Raw genomic sequence first — 17,104 nt, 5'->3', positions numbered from 1 at the left:
CGCTATAGAGACTGCGTCCTCTGTGCTCCTGTTCTGCCTGTATGCAAATTGGTGGGGGTCTAGTGTGGGGGGGGAGACAGGATCTGAGGTGTGCTAGGACCAGCCGCTCCAAGCACTTGGTAATGATGGGGGTAAGGGCTAACGGGCAGTAGTCATTGAGTCTGGTTGGGTTGGGATTCTTGGGGATTGGGACGATGGAGGTAGACTTGAAGCAGGTAGGGCCAGGGACAGGTTGAAGATGTCCGTCAGCACTCCTGCCAGCTCCCCAGAGCACGTTCTGAGGACACGTCCAGGTATGCCATTAGGACCTGCAGCCTTGTGGGATTTAATCCTGCTCAGAGCCGCTCCTACGTCAGTGGGGAGGAAAGTCGATGGCTGTTTGCCTGGGGTGGTAGCTGCTTTGGTTGCAGTTGTGGTATTCCCTCTCTCAAAACGAGCATAGAAGTTGTTAAGTTCGTTGAGGAAGGAGACATCAGTAGAAGCGGGGGTGGTATTGGGGTTCTTGTAGTCTGTGAGAATCTGAAGGCCTTGCCACATACGTCGGGGGTTGGCGTTAGAAAAACGATCCTCCACCTTCCTTTTGTAGTGGTGTTTGTCCTTCTTGATTCCCTTCTTCAGCTCAGCTCTGGCTGCACTGTAAGTCTGTGCATCCCCTGACCTGAAGGCGATGTTGCGGGCCTTCAGCAGGAGACGAACGTCTCGGTTCATCCAGGGTTTCTGGTTGGGGTACATGGTAATGCATTTGCAGGTGGTGACACGTTCTATGGTGGTGGAAATATGGTTCAGTACAGATGAGGCGTACTGATCCAAGTCTGTATGGTGGAAAATAGTCCAATCTGTATTCCTGAACCGGTCCTGGAGCACAGCGTCTGAGCCCTCTGGCCACACCTTTACTGTCCTCACGGCAGGTTTCACATGTTGGATGAGTGGTAAGTACCGAGGTGTGAGGAACAGGGAGAGATGGTCTGATTGTCCGATGTTGGGGAGGGGTGTCACATTGTAGGCTACAGCCAGATTGGAGTGGACATGGTCCAGGGTCTTGTCTCCTCTGGTGTGGCAGGAGACATGTTGGTGGAATCTGGGAAGAACTGTCTTCAAGTTGGAGTGATTGAAATCACCTGCAACAATAAAAGCAGCCTCGGGGTATTTGGTTTGGTGTTTGCTAATAGCCGCATAGAGTTCTTTCATGGCTAGCTTGGCATTAACATCCGGGGGGGGGGGGGGGGTGTACACGGCAGTGAGGATGATCGAGGTGAATTCCCTTGGGAAGTAATAAGGTCTGCATTTGACCATTAAAAACTCCACATTCTGTGAGCAGTGACTCTCGGTAGTAGCAGAGTCTGTGCACCAAGCTTTGTTAATATAAATGCACAACTTAGACTGGCTTTATTGTCATTTTACATGCACATGGTGTATACAGAACGAAATTTCGTTGCATACGGCTCAGGACAATGTTTTGAGGTTCCAATGTTGTGAGGCTACTCCAGAATAAAACAAAATACAGTATAAAATATGAATATAAATATGAATATAAAATATAAAGTGCAGGACTGACAGTAAAATGGAAGTTATTTAGCTATGTATATGTGCAAGGTATGAAGTGGAGACCAGTTTTTGAGTGCAGTCCAGTTAAGAGTTCAGCAGTCTGATGGCAAGTGGGAAAAAGCTGTTTCGGAACCTGGTGGACCTCCGCCTCTGGTCTTGCCGGAGTCATCTGCTGTCCTGTCGGCTCGGTGTGTGTGGCATCCACTTAGCTGGATAGCATTGTCCGGGCAGCTGTTGTTTAGCCATGTTTCAGTGAAAAACATGACATTTGAGTCCATAATCCATCTGTCACTCGTGATGGATAGTCGTAACTTGTCCATTTTATTAGCGAGAGAACGGACATTGGCGAAGAAAATGCTGGGTAAAGGGAGCCGATGTGGTGTTAGCTTTAGCCTAGCTCGCACCCTCTACGCTTACCCCGCCTTTGTTTATGTTCTCGTCGCGGCCTGCGTACCCTTCCACCCAGCCGGGAGAAGTGAGCAGCCTCCGGTGTTCTGGAGATCTCTGGGATGAGTCGGAGATCGGCGATCATAGAGTCAAAATTGTAGCTCCAAAGGTCCAGAAGTTCGTGTTTACTGTAGTGCAGCAACGCTGTGCAATTCCGAAAAAAAAGTCCAGTCATGAATAGATAAAAAACCACTAAAGAGCAGATTCTGGAGAGACGCTGAGCCTTGCGCTGTTCACGCGCCGCCATCTTGGTCATATATGAGGTATGTCATAAATGAGGTCAAAGGTCACTCGGCACATTGAAACTGATATCTGCAGGATGTGGCACTGAATCTGTATGCATCTCAAATATTTCTGAACACTCTTGTAACCATTTTTTGTTATAATAGGTTATGCATGTCATGATTTTTCTTATTTTTTAATATCTATAAATAGGCCAAATTTGTGTAATTCAGACTATGCTGTTTCACTAACATAACCAACATAAAATGTAGTAATTCATAAATATCATGTGTTAGGGAGATCCATGGATTGAAATTCATGCATTTATTTTGCAGGAAAAAATTTGGGATTAAAAGGATTAAGGACCAAGATGGAACTTTACTGACAGATGCAAAAAGTATGATATGAAGATGGAAGGAATACTTTGAAAAGTTGATGAATGAAGAAAACGAGAGAGAACAAAGAGAAGAAGCTGCTCCTGTGGATTAGGAAGTAGCAAAGATTAGTAAGGATGAAGTAAGGAAGGCATTGAAAAGGATGAAGAGTGGAAAGGCAGTTGGTCCAGATGACATACCTGTGGAGGTATGGAAGTTTCTAGGAGAGCCAGCAGTAGAGTTTTTGACAAGGTTGTTCAATGAGATCCTAGAGCGTGAGAGGATGTCTGAGGAATGGAGGAGATGGGTGCTGGTGCCAATTTTCAAGAACAAGGGAGATGTCCAAAATTGTGGAAACTACAGAGGTATAAAGTTGATGAGTCATTCAATGAAGTTATGGGAAAAAGTTGTTGAAGTCAGACTGAGGTCAGAAGTGGACATCTGTGAGCAGCAGTATGGTTTCATGCCAAGAAAATATGCTACAGATGCAATCTTTGCACAGTGGATGTTGACAGAAAAGTACAGAGAATGTCAGAGGGAGCTGCATTGTGTTTTTGTAGACCTAGAGAAAGCATATGACAGGATTCCAAGGGAGGGGCTGTGGTACTGCATGATGAAGTCTGGAGTAACAGAGAAATATGTTAGAATGGTGAAGGACATGTATTATAGCTGTAAGACTGTGGTGAGGTGTGCTGTAGGAGTGACAGAGCAGTTCAAGGGGGAAGTGGGACTTCACTAAGGATCGGCTCTGAGTCCTTTCCTATTTGCTGTGGGGATGGACAGGTTGACAGACGAGGTTGGACAGAAATCTCCATGGACTATGATGTTTCCAGATGATATTGTGATTTGTGGTGAGAGCAGAGAACAGGTGGAGGAAAATCTTGAGACGGAGGCTTGCCCTGGAAAGGAGAGGAATGAAGGTTAGCTGCAGCAAGACAGAATACATGTGTGTGAACGAGAGAGATCCAAGTGGAGACAGAAGGTTACAGGGAACAGAAATAAAGAAAGTGAAAGATTTTAAGTACTTAGGGTCAACAGTACAACAGCGAGTGTGGAAAAGAAGTGAAGAAACGTGTCCAAGCAGGGTGAACCGGGTGGAGAAAAGTGTCAGGTGTGATGTTTGATAAATGAGTATCAGCAAGAATGAAGGGAAAGCTGTACAAGACCGTAGTGAGACCAGCAATTCTGTTTGGTTTAGAGACAGTGGCAATGACGAAGAGGCAGGAGGCAAAGCTGGAGGTAGCAGAGATGGAGATGTTGAGGTTCTCTTTGGGAGTGACAAGGATGGATAAAATCTGAAATGAATACATCAGAGGAACAGCTCATGTCAGATGTGTAGGGGATAGAGTCTGGGAAGCCAGATTGAGATGGTTTGGACATGTACAGACAGTGAATACATCGGTAGAAGGATGCTGAGGATGGACCTGCCAGGAAAGAGACCAAGAGGAAGATCAAAGAGCAGATTTATGGATGGAGTGAAAGAGGACATGGAGGTAGTTGGTGTGAGAGAAGAAGATGTGGAAGAAAGGGTTACATGGAGACCGATGACTCGCTGAGGCGACCCCTATGTGGGAAAAAGCTGAAAGGAAAAGAAGAAATGTCTTTTGCTAATATTCAGTGGAGGATTTTTTTTTATCTTCATAATTTCACTTCAACAATGAATTAAAAATTATGGTACTGCACTTTTAGTTGTTGCATCAAGATAGGATCGCATTTTCCATCTGCTAGTTCAGGGGTCTGCAACATGTTTCTCTGGAGACGCAAATGGCTCTTTGGCTCACTTAATACATCAAATGATGAAATATTAGTCTGTTTTTTGCTTCATTCTTTTTTAAGTGTTCCCCATGAAAAAACACTGACTATTCTGGTGCCTGTGGTAAATTTGGTCTAGAACCAGCCTCCAAACCTAACTCCTTATTTGTATAAATATTTTGGTAACAATTTTTAAAAATACCAGAATTTGCACCTAACTTTATATTTTTGGCTGTCTTATTATTTTTCTAGGCAGCACAGTAACTCCTCTTGTCTTCCACTGACTGCTGCTGGACACCGTCAAGTGCGCTAAGTAGGAACGAACCATTTCAGGCAGATACAGGGGGTTCAGTGAAAATATAGATGTGTGGTTTTTGGTCTGGGAGAAGGTAACATACATTTTTTTACTGATAAAACTATTTTAAAAAACACTATATGATTGATTATGTAATTGACAGGGCCCCCATTTATTTATATTTCTATAAGAAAAATAAAAAATTTTTTTGTGGGCTGGCCCCGTCGGTCAAGGGCCCTTGGAATTGACTTGACACCGGCTCTGCCCCCATGCTGACATAAAGCAGTCCTCCCCCAATCATTCCAGGGCATTTGTCAGCAACTGAGCAATCAGTGTTCCAAGTACAGCACTCCGACAATATTGACAAGTATCTATCATAGAAAACACGCTGCAGTCAGAGAGATTTTGAGGAAAATAATAGATAATCATGATCTAAGTTGTCAGCGAAGGTAACTGGTAGTAAACATCCCAGTTTTTATCATAACGATACTTACTGATAGCTCCGTGCTAACGACTTAGGGCTCCTAACGACTCAGGCTCTGTGCTAACGACTCACAACTCAGTTAAATTAAAATAACAATCCTAAACATCTAATCATTTCCAGATCAATAAGTGAAGGTAGTTATGCTGGATTTTATGCATGTAGATTGTAACTGTAGCTCTATGGCAGCCTGAAAACAGATTGCGCTAACTGCTATATTGGCATTTAAACTATTTTAGATACCGGCAGATTTTCACAAGCCGGTAATATTTAAGTAATTACTCACTCATTTTGTCCCGCAGTATTCACACTTACATCCAATCAGACTTTTTTGTCCCTCATTTTTCCTCTTGGGCTTTATCGTTGATTTCTTATTTCCCGCTAATAACCTGACGTAGGACTAGTTACAGAATTTTCTTGCCGGCCGTCTTTGCCTCAGTGTTGGTTTATAAGGCAAAAATGACTCAAAAAAATGTCTAGGGTATAACACATTGAGGTCTGTTAGTCTGCCTTAATAACTGTGGTTGTCGGAGGACTGCTCTATGTGGCATACAGGCCATTTTGATGGAATAGTCGAGGTAAATTAATACTGTTTTGTGTTTCGTTGTGTGTTATTTACTAGTGGTGTCGCAGGTTGACGTGGTTGCGGAGGGGGTCAATATCACTCCGCCGTTGCTAGGTAATGACGGTTGTGGAACGTTGGTGAATGTGCTTTTTTTTCTAACGGCTGTTAGGAACGAGACCGCTAATGGAGTTACTTTGTAACAATTATTAAATTAAAATGTTGCGGACTCAATCTCAATATCTCTTTTGATTGTTTGTCACCGTTACATTTTTGGCGAGCCAGCCAGGAGGAGTTTCAGCTAAAAGTAACTAATCCAAACGAGACGAACCGAAGACGGAGGAGAAACTACTGATGGAGCAGCTTCAAGACGAAGTGAGCAGAACGCTGCTGATGCTAGAGAAGTCAGAGCTAATTTTAGTTTGTAAACACCTCAAGAGTGATGAACCTCCAGGAGGGTTTACTGGCCAAACTCGGCGTTCCCTCATCAGACTAGCAGAGACCACACTGGACGATATCGGAAATGAGGAAGAACCTGAATCGTTTCAACGGTTTCTCCAGAATTTAATCACCTTCATGGAATCTTGGACATCGGATGAGCCCAGAACACCAGAACAGACACAAGCTGACGAAGGTGAATTAAACTCACTAAAAGTCAAGTATAAGGAATTCCAGGAAGAACATAGCAAAGCCCGACAGCGCATAGAGGAGGAAATTGGGGTTTTAGAGAAGAAACTGAGCATGACAATGCATATGGAGGAGACTGAACCACACTGTGCTCCATCACCTCACATACCAGAAGTGACCCTCAGGCGGGAGTTTCGGATTTGTGGGCAGATTGGAGAAGCTGGTCAGAGGGATAAATTGTCCTATACGAGCCTGATCAACCAAATTGAATCTGGGCAGAGGAAAGGATATTCAGAGACTGAGATCCTGGAAGCAGTCATACGGGCCATAAGCCCAGGGCTTCACCTGAGAGAGATGCTGGAAATCAAGAGAGGACTGACACTGTCCACTCTGAAAATTATCCTAAAAAGCCATTTTAAAGTGGACTCTTCCTCTGACCTCCTTCATCAGCTGATGAACATCTCACAAGATCCAAAAGAATCTGCACAGAATTTCTTATTTAGAGCTATAGAACTGAAAGAAAAAATGCTCTGGAAATCAAAAGAAGAGGATGAAAGCGAACAATTCAGCCCAGAACTGATACAAAGGAAATTTCTGCGTTCCATAGACACAGGACTGCTAAGCGATGCAGTAAAATTCCAACTAAAACCTTACCTGACTAATCTTGCAGTATCAGATGAGGTCCTAATTGAGCGGGTGAGTGAAGCTGCAAACTTAGAGCAAGAAAGACAAAAAAAACTGAGAAAAAGTGCAGTGAGTAGGTTCCCAAAAATAAATGAACTGAGAGCTGAAGGAGGCATACATGAGTTTCAACCTCCTTCCATGGAAGAAGCTGCAACCACAAGTGAGATAGGGGACACAGTGATGACCAAAGATGTACTGAGAGGGGCCAAGAAAAATCGAAACACAGAACAGGAAGCAGGAACAACTAAACTCATCGAAGGACTGAAGGCTGAAATGTTAGAACTAAAGAAACTGGTGTTGGAAACAGTGGAGATTACTAAGAAACATCAGACAGAGAGAGCTACCACACACAGCTACCGCAAACCCAGAGGTTGCCCAGCCTGTCTAGAAGCACAGTCAGGGGAGAGGTGCACTCACTGTTATAAGTGTGGTCAAGGAGGACACCTTGCCAGAGGCTGCCATCAGAACAGGGGACAGCAGGGAAACTGGACAGGGCTGCTGGGCCGGGACCCTCAGTAGCCCCACACAAAACACTCAGTCCCACCACAAACAAACCAGGCTCCCATACAGAACTTTCATCTACCCCAACAGCTCACTACATGAATCCACGGAGCAGACAGAAACTTCTGAACCTCATAGGTAAGAGATGCATTGTTCATTGTTGGATGGATGCCACTCCAGTAGAAGCATTATGGGACACTGGTGCCCAGGCATGTCTCATTAATGAAGAATGGAGACAATTACACTTACCACACCAGCGAGTTAGACCTCTGAATGAACTACTGGAGGTGGATACACTTATTGGGCTTGCAGCAAATCAGACACAAATTCTTTTTCTGGGCTGGGTGGAAGTGGAATTTAGACTGGGCAAAGATTCACTCTCAGCAGAACCCCTGTTGGTACCAGTACGTGTGTCAAGTGACTCCAGTGTGGCACAACAACCAATAATTGGCTACAATGTCATAGAGGAAGTGCTAGGAGACAACACACTTAAACACAGGAAACCGGAAGTCATCCAAAATGTGTGTGGAGCCTTTGCTGTCACTGTCCAAACTGCACAGACAATTGTCAAACTAATTCAGACATCAGATAGTCAGGTTGATGTGGGTCTTGTGCACAAAGGGAGAAGTTGAATCAAATTAGCAGCTGAACAAATCACCATCATCCATGTTAAAGTTAATACTGGAACTCAGTTCAGAGGAGAGGACCTTCTTTTTGTTCCCTCGGAGGACTCGGTGCTGCCAGAAGGTGTCAGTGTTCAGGAGGGTCTCATGACAGTTCCTACAGAAAACCCAGGATTCGTATCAATCCCAATTTCCAACACCAATAAGTATAATGTTACTCTACATCAGCGTGCAGTCCTGGGGCACCTAGAAGCAGTAAAGACAGCTTATACTGTAAATGCACAACAGTTGAACATCACTGTTGGTGAACAACAAGATGACCCTTCACCCAGAACAAAGCCAGCTGCAGCTCAGTCCCTGATTATCAACAGCAAAGCAGAAAAACAGAAGCCAACACAGTGGGATCCTCCAGTTGACCTCAGCCACTTAACGGAAAGCCAAAGACAGACTGTGAGACAGATACTGAGAGAAGAGTGTCATGCATTCGCCTATGATGAAGATGACATAGGTTTAATTCCCTCTTTGAAACTTCAAATCACTCTGCATGACACTACTCCAGTGAAGAAAACATATATGTCAGTTCCCAAGCCATTACATCAGGAAGTTAAAGAATACCTTCAAGATCTACTGAATAGAGGCTGGATAACTCAGTCACGTTCTCCATATGCATCACCAGTGGTATGTGTGAGAAAGAAAGATGGGGGTCTGAGGTTGTGCTGTGACTACCGGGAATTAAACAAAAAATCTGTCCCTGACCGCCACCCTATTCCCCGAATCCAAGACATGCTTGATTCTCTAACTGGCAGCTCCTGGTTCTCTGTATTAGATCAGGGGAAGGCATACCATCAAGGGTTTCTGGATGAAAAAAGTCAGCCCTTAACTGCTTTCATAACACCATGGGGTTTGTACCAGTGGATCAGAATCCCCTTCGGTTTGAGTGCTGCCCCAGCAGAGTTCCAAAGAAGCATGGAGGAATGTCTGATTGGTTTAAGAGATGTGATATGCCAGCCCTATCTGGATGACAATTTAGTTCACAGCCCAAGTTTTTAAGGATCATCTCAACCACATGAGAACTGTGTTGCAAAGATACCAGAAGCATGGAGTGAAGCTGAGCCCAAAGAAGTGTGAGGTGTTCAAAAGAAGAGTGAGATTTCTGGGACGTCTTGTCTCTGGTGAGGGCTACACGATGGATCCAGCAGAAGTGGCACCAGTTCAAACTTTGAAGGAGAGAACCCCCACAACTGTAGGAGATCTGAGAAAAATGCTGGGATTTCTCTCCTATTATCGAACATATATACCCAACTTCTCCAGAATAGCTAAGCCCCTCTACCAGCTTCTGGCTAGTCCACCGGAAAATCAACCTGAAAATCCACCATCAGGAAAGCAAAAAGACAGACGGAACATCAACACTGCAAGAAATAAAGGTAACCTCCCATCAAACACTCCCATTCACTGGACACAGAACCATCAAGAGACAATAAACACACTTATTGACAAACTCACTGAGCCTCCCATCCTTGGGTATCCAGATCTCACCCAACCATTTATTCTGCATGTTGATGCTTCCCAGGAAGGGTTGGGAGCAGTTCTGTATCAGAGACAGAATAACAAAATGGTTGTCATCGGGTATGGATCTAGAACACTGACCCCACCGGAGAAAAATTATCACATGCATTCAGGAAAATTGGAATTTCTAGCACTCAAGTGGGCAATATGTGAAAGGTTTAGAGATTATTTGTACCATGCACCTCATTTCACTGTATATACAGATAATAACCCCCTGACCTACATTCTCACCACAGCCAAGTTGAATGCCACAGGTCACAGGTGGGTTGCCCAACTTGCCGATTTCAATTTCACCATTAAATATCGACCAGGCAAACACAATACAGACGCAGATGGCCTCTCTCGCATGCCACTGGACATAAATGACTTATTGCAGCAATGTACAGAAGAAGTGACTCAGGATGTGATTAGTGCTTCAATTCAGGGAGTGACTGTGCTTCAAGATGCCCCATCTGTCTGGATAACCACGGCTCACATCAATACACTGGACTTAGTAAGGGATGCCTCTTCACCTTCATTGCCTGCCCCACTAACACCAGAACAGATCAGAGAAAGTCAAAAAAAGACCCTCTCATCAAGCGAGTCATGCATTATAAAAGCCAAGATCAATTCCCCCCCAGAGGAGTGGTGAAAACCGAGCCTGCAGATGTTAGAGTGCTCTTGAGGCAGTGGCGAAAACTATATATCAGCGATGATGGGATCTTATACAGAAAAGCAGGACATACGTCTCAGCTAGTTTTGCCAAAAGAACATCATCCGTTAGTGTTTCAAGAATTACACAAAGAGATGGGTCATCTGGGGGTCGAAAGGACTCTGAATCTGATCCGAGACAGGTTTTATTGGGTCAGAATGCAGCAGGACACAGAACATTTTGTGACCCAAGTGTGTGAGTGTCTAAAGTCAAAACGACCACAGAGAGCAGCCAGAGCACCACTGATGCCAATTGTGACAACACGTCCATTCGAACTGGTTTCAATTGATTTCCTGCATCTAGAGGCCTGTAAGCAAGGCTATGAGTATATTCTGGTTATAATGGATCACTACACTCGCTTTGCACAGGCCTACCCCACAAAAAACAAATCCGCAAAAACAGTTGTGGAAAAGCTATTTGATGACTTTGCCCTTCGCTTTGGCTTTCCGGAGAAAATCCACCACGACATGGGGAAGGAATTTGAAAACCAGTTGATGGCTCAACTGCAGAGGTGTTGTCACGTGCGAGGGTCCCACACTACCTGCTACCACCCACAGGGTAACGGACAAGTGGAACGATTTAACAGAACCCTGCTGTCTATGCTCCGTACGCTCACAAGTGCGCAAAAGTCTGACTGGAAAAAGTCGTTATGTAAGATGGTGCACGCATATAACTGCACCCGCAGTGACACCACCGGCTTTGCTCCATATTATCTACTCTATGGGCGATCCCCACGTCTGCCGATAGATCTCCTGTTTAACATACAGCCAAATGAAACACAGCAAAGCTATGCTGAGTATGTCAAAGATTGGCAAAGCAGGATGCAGCAAGCCTACAAGATCGCAACCAAAACTGCCACCCGTGAATCGAACAGAGGACAAAAAGGATATGGCAAAAGAGTTTATGGAGCTGACCTGCAGCCTGGGGGGCGTGTGCTTGTACGCAACTTATCAGAGAGAGGAGGTCCTGGTAAGCTCAGGTCCTTTTGGGAAGATAAAGTGCACATCATCACAAAGAGAAGAAGTGATATCAGCCCAGTATATGAAGTAGTACCAGAAGGAGGTGGCAAAAGACGTGTGCTGCATAGGAACCTCCTGCTCCCTTGTGACAGTCTGCCAATTGACAGCCCAGAAATAGACTCAAAAAGGACTAAAAAGACTAAGTCGAATACATCTCCATGTCATCTTTGTCAACGAGAAGAATCTTCAGACAGTGAGAGGGATGAGGAAATGGAGCTAGTGTGCCAGTTTCCTCCTGCTCAGCACAGTGGTCACCGAGCTGTCAGCTTAAACCCAGATGCTGAACCATTTACACCAGACCTGCCTGACCAAGACAATACTGTTTTGTGTTTATTAATACTGTTTTGTGTTTATTAATACTGTTTTGTGTTTATTAATACTGTTTTGTGTTTCGTTGTGTGTTATTTACTAGTGGTGTCGCAGGTTGACGTGGTTGCGGAGGGGGTCAATATCACTCCGCCGTTGCTAGGTAACGACGGTTGTGTAACGTTGGTGAATGTGTTTTTTTTTTTTTCCTAACAGTCGTTAGCCCTAACCCTAACCCTAACCCTACTTCCCCATGGGGGCGGAGCCGGCATCATGTCAATTGTCCTAACTTCCCCTCCTATTGCTGGGTTTCAGATGACATAGTGCCGACATCACCCAATGCAGATGGAGGGCCGGAAGTAAATACACCCCATTTAGTTCTGTTGCTCCAGCATCAAAATGCCTAAAGTCTGTGTCCTGCACGATTGTTCCAACCGTTCCACAGTTTACCCCAAAAAACTTGTTAAGCCTGGTGGTTGGGGCACTGAGGCAGACCACAGGTGGTCCACCGTGATTTTGTATTAAAAGATGTTAAGTAGACAGGAAAAGTAAAAATATTACTGGGTTATTATACGTAACGGGAAAACATCACCAGTGAAATGCTATTTAAAGTAACAACTAGTCTTAAGAACAACTAATAAAAAATACAATTAAAATGAATATAAATTATTTGAACTTCCGTTTAATCCAAATTAAGTCAGTGGCTCTATAAGGCCCCCCATAAACCACAGATGCATAAATGTAACATTTGTTTATTTAAATTATAAATGCTGCTGAATTTGATTTAATGGTTTCAGCATAAATAAATTAAACTATTTAAATTGGTTGGCTTTAAAATGTATGATTTTAAGGAGCTGGCAAGTTTACTTTGTAAAAGTTCAAAGAACAACCTTCAGAGTTAGATTGTTTTGTTACCTTAGCAACAATCTGATGCTGTGAGTTTAATCTTTGAGTTTGAGATCTGTTTGTTCATAAATACAAATTAAAAAACTGCAATTAAAACTTATTGCTTTTTAGGTTGACCAATTAAACTACTCCCCCTGTCCTAGATTTCACTAAAACACAGAAGCTGTTAGAGGTGCTGATGTTTTTAACAGCAAGATGGGCTTCTAAAGTCAAATTCTGCACAAGGCCTCATACAGCCTTGGACCAGTGTTATGCCGAGAAACGCATGCCTGCCGAGAATTGCATGCCCTGTCGTGGGAGCGCGCATTGCTTTAAAATCTCACATATTGATGAGAAAACGGACTGAAATATGACTGAAGAGGAAACTTTTAAAGATATTCATAACATTATCACGTTTCTTAACCATGTAAGCCATAAAACGGTGGTTTTTATTTCGCGGATTAATTGAAATAAATACGGTTTTTATACCTTTATTGAGACATATGAGTCGAACCTTTTTCAGTGTCGGATGAAAATGTTCTCCGCAGATGGTTTGAATTTTCTTTTAACACCATAATGGCTTAAAGCATTACAAAACAGAAGCCCATTATGTAGAACATTTTATATCATCCTTAACAGTCTAGTCTATTAATGTAAGGGGGATGCATTTTAATTTCTGAGCCTGCCAATATATGTATCCCCTGTCTATTTTCCTCAAATATTATCCCATTGATATAGAACTCATACCAGCAATTGATAGAACAAGTGTGATTATGTAGAAAAAGTTATTTCACTCTTAACTCTTTATTTCTCCATTTTAGCAGGGGATGCATTTTTTTTCAAAGCCTATTATTAGCCTGCCGATATCTGCATGTCCTGTCTATTTTCCTCAAATATTATCCTATTGATATGAAACTTATACCAGCAGTTCATAGAACAAGTGTGATTATGTAGAAAAAGTTATTTCACTCTTAACTCTTTATTTCTCCATGTTAGCAAGGGATGCATTTTTTGGCAATATGGGTTTTGTTCCTGCCGATATCTGCATGCCATACCTATTTTCCCCAAATATTATCCTATTGATATAAAACTCATACCAGCAATTGATAGAACAAGTGTGATTATGTAGAAAAAGTTATTTCACTCTTAACTCTTTATTTTTCCATTTTAGCAGGGGATGCATTTTTTTTCAAAGCCTATTATTAGCCTGCCGATATCTGCATGTCCTGTCTATTTTCCTCAAATATTATCCTATTGATATGAAACTTATACCAGCAGTTCATAGAACAAGTGTGATTATGTAGAAAAAGTTATTTCACTCTTAACTCTTTATTTCTCCATGTTAGCAGGGGATGCATTTTTTGGCAATATGGATTTTGTTCCTGCCGATATCTGCATGCCATACCTATTTTCCCCAAATATCATCCTATTGATATAAAACTCATACCAGCAGTTATAGAACTACTCTGATTATGTAGGAAAGGTAAAATCCCTCTTAACTATTTATTTCTCCATGTTAGCAGGGGGATACATTTTTTGGCAATATGGATTTTGTTCCTGCCAATATTTGCATGCCCTCTCTATTTTCTTCAAATGTTATCCTGTTGATATAAAACTTATACCAGCAATAACAACATAAAGAATATTTAACATAAAGAACATTTTTAGTTCCTTATCTGTTTACTGAAGGTGATATTGGGTTTTGTCAACATAAAGCTTCTTCTTAATCATCAATATATGATTGGTAGCCCTTTATTTGAGGAGATGACAGCATGTTCCTGACATGTATGGAGGTAAAAAAATTCTAGCACCATAAGCAACTGTGTTTAATGTTTTACGACTGTACTTAAAAAAAAAACTTAAGCAACTTCCCACTTACCTGCCTTGGGTGTTTATTTATTTTATTATGATTTATTTTTGTATATCTAAATACTTTGCAACATTTTAAGGATGGTATATGGTTTGCTTGAATTGATTTTTCGCTGCATTACATCTTACCCACATATGATCTTATGTGTCCTCACTTCCACAGTGTCTGCAGAGTCTGTAGAGTCTCCACTGACTCTACAGAAAAACAAACCGCATCTTTAAATCAATGTTATAAAATAAACTTAATGGTATTTTTTTTTTTGCGTTTTTTTTCTTTTAAATAATTCCATTTGTTAGTGTTCTTTTAAAAGTGGAACAACAATAATCCTCTCTGTAGATCTCAGTCGTCTTAATCATCCCTTTTTGATAATGTCTGGTCTCATAAATAGATACAATGAATAGAAACTGCACATCACATTGGCATATTAGGCAGGCTCACATGATGTCTGTCTATTCATGAATTGAAACACATATGTATTTAAGGTATTTCTGGGATTTATGGTAAAATAAAACATCACTTAGTGTTTACTTTATTATAATTTTCTCCAACTTAAGCCACTGAAAGTATAAAAATGGCATTCAGAAAATTTTAATATGTCTACATGTATGTCTACATGTATACTGTAGAGGTCATGACATTTATGAATAATTTAACATTTTTGCTATACTTATTTCAGATTCTTTCCATTGTCATTAAGATAAATCAACCATGTAATAAAGCAATAGAATTCATAAACTACATTATATTTCAGGCAGAAATGCACAGTTTAAGTTGTTAAGCCAAAGCTGTTCATCATCTTAAAAGTTCTACTCCTACGAAATAGCATTAGATTAATGGCAATGTGATTATTAGACCACCACTTTCATATTAATCTTTTTTCACAACATCAAAAACGTAAACTAGCATGTATGCAATATATTGATATATAATTCTATCTATCTTCAGACAGAGATATAGATAGATATACATATATGTGGAAAGAGACAGAACAGTACACATAAAGGTTATATAAATTGATTTGCAAACAGACAATGTTCTACATTACATAGGAAATATAAGTAATCATAGTCAAGTAATATATATATATATATTTTTTTTAACAGCAATTACTTTAAGCGCAAATACACCACATGAAACCACATCTTGCTGGATGGCATGTTATACTGTTTCACATTTCCACATTGACACTTTCATCCCTTTGCTTCTCATAAATGCCCTTGTTGAGAGGATAAAATGTTAAATTAACATTCCAGTTATCCAATTATGACATTTTTTATTATAATAAACAATAATTGTTCTTGCTTTTCTCACCTTGTTGCTTCCAAGCACCTCTTCACATCTTTTTGGGACTCTCCAAGTGAGTTAAGAAAAAATATTATGAATATTCTTTTGTTGAAATTAATAAAAAAGTGATTTAATTTTTATGTTAAACCAAAATTGTTTGTGCATGCTTTACATTTAGCAAGGTTGCATTATCAGATTTATTTCCTTCAGTATCCTTGCAATAGCGATAATAAAAAAATAAAATTTTCTACATAATAACATTTGTTCCCATAACTGCTGGTATAAGTTTTATATCAACAGGATAACATTTGAAGAAAATAGAGAGGGCATGCAAATATTGGCAGGAACAAAATCCATATTGCCAAAAAATGCATCCCCCTGCTAACATGGAGAAATAAATAGTTAAGAGGGATTTTACCTTTTCTACATAATCAAAGTAGTTCTATAACTGCTTGTATGAGTTTTATATCAATAGGATGATATTTGGGGAAAATAGGTATGGCATGCAAATATCGGCAGGCTCAAACTCCATATTGCCAAAAAATGCATCCCCCTCCTAGCTTGAAAAAATAAAGAGTTAAGAGGGATTTCACCTTTTCTACATAATTACACTTATCCTCTTAGCTACTGGTATGAGTTTCACATCAATAGGATGATATTAGAGAAAAATAGAGAGGGCATGCAGATATCGGCAGGAACAAAATCCATATTGCCAAAAAATGCATCCCCTGCTAACATGGAAGAATAAAGAGTTAAGAGTGAAATAACTTTTTCTACATAATCACACTTGTTCTATGAACTGCTGGTATAAGTTTCATATCAATAGGACAATATTTGAGGAAAATAGAGAGGGCCTGCAGATATTTTCAGGCTAATAATAGGCTTTGCCAAAAAATGCTTCCCCTACTAAAATGGAGAAATAAAGGATTAAGAGTGAAATAACCTTTTCTACGTAATCACACTTGTTCTATCAACTGCTGGGATGAGTTTTATATCAATAGGAGCCCCTTAGGGAAATGGGGATTTTTTTTCTTTTGCGTTCCCTCGCAATACTGTACTGGTCAGTTATGCAGCATAATTGTTATACTGTAAGCCTTTCTTATGGTGGGCGCCGTACTTTATGCTTTAATATAAGGTTATGTGAGGTTTTTCCATGAATGTTAGTATCTTTTTGTGAAATAGCTGAAGTTTTATATCTTTCTTTAGTATAGAAAGGCACCACAAACCTACGATATAAACAGAAATCTTCCGTAAGTAGGAAAGAAATAAAAATACATTATAATTTGAACTATTTCTGAGTTATTATCGCGGATAAGTCATCTGACAGTTTTGATTGTGTCTCTGTTGTGTCTGAGTGGTTTTAGGGCTGC

General features: G+C 41.1%; 1 protein-coding gene across 3 annotated transcripts in view; it reads right to left on the bottom strand.

Annotated features, from left to right (window-relative positions):
- Positions 1-17,104, bottom strand: part of LOC102227988 (multiple epidermal growth factor-like domains protein 10) — a 100,565-nt gene that overhangs the window by 43,362 nt on the left and 40,099 nt on the right. The window lies entirely within an intron of this gene.

This window comes from Xiphophorus maculatus, chromosome 8 (assembly GCF_002775205.1).
Source record: "Xiphophorus maculatus strain JP 163 A chromosome 8, X_maculatus-5.0-male, whole genome shotgun sequence".
NCBI classification, from domain to species: domain Eukaryota; kingdom Metazoa; phylum Chordata; class Actinopteri; order Cyprinodontiformes; family Poeciliidae; genus Xiphophorus; species Xiphophorus maculatus.
Note: the sequence above shows the minus strand (reverse complement) of the source record. Positions and strands in the feature narration are given on the sequence as shown.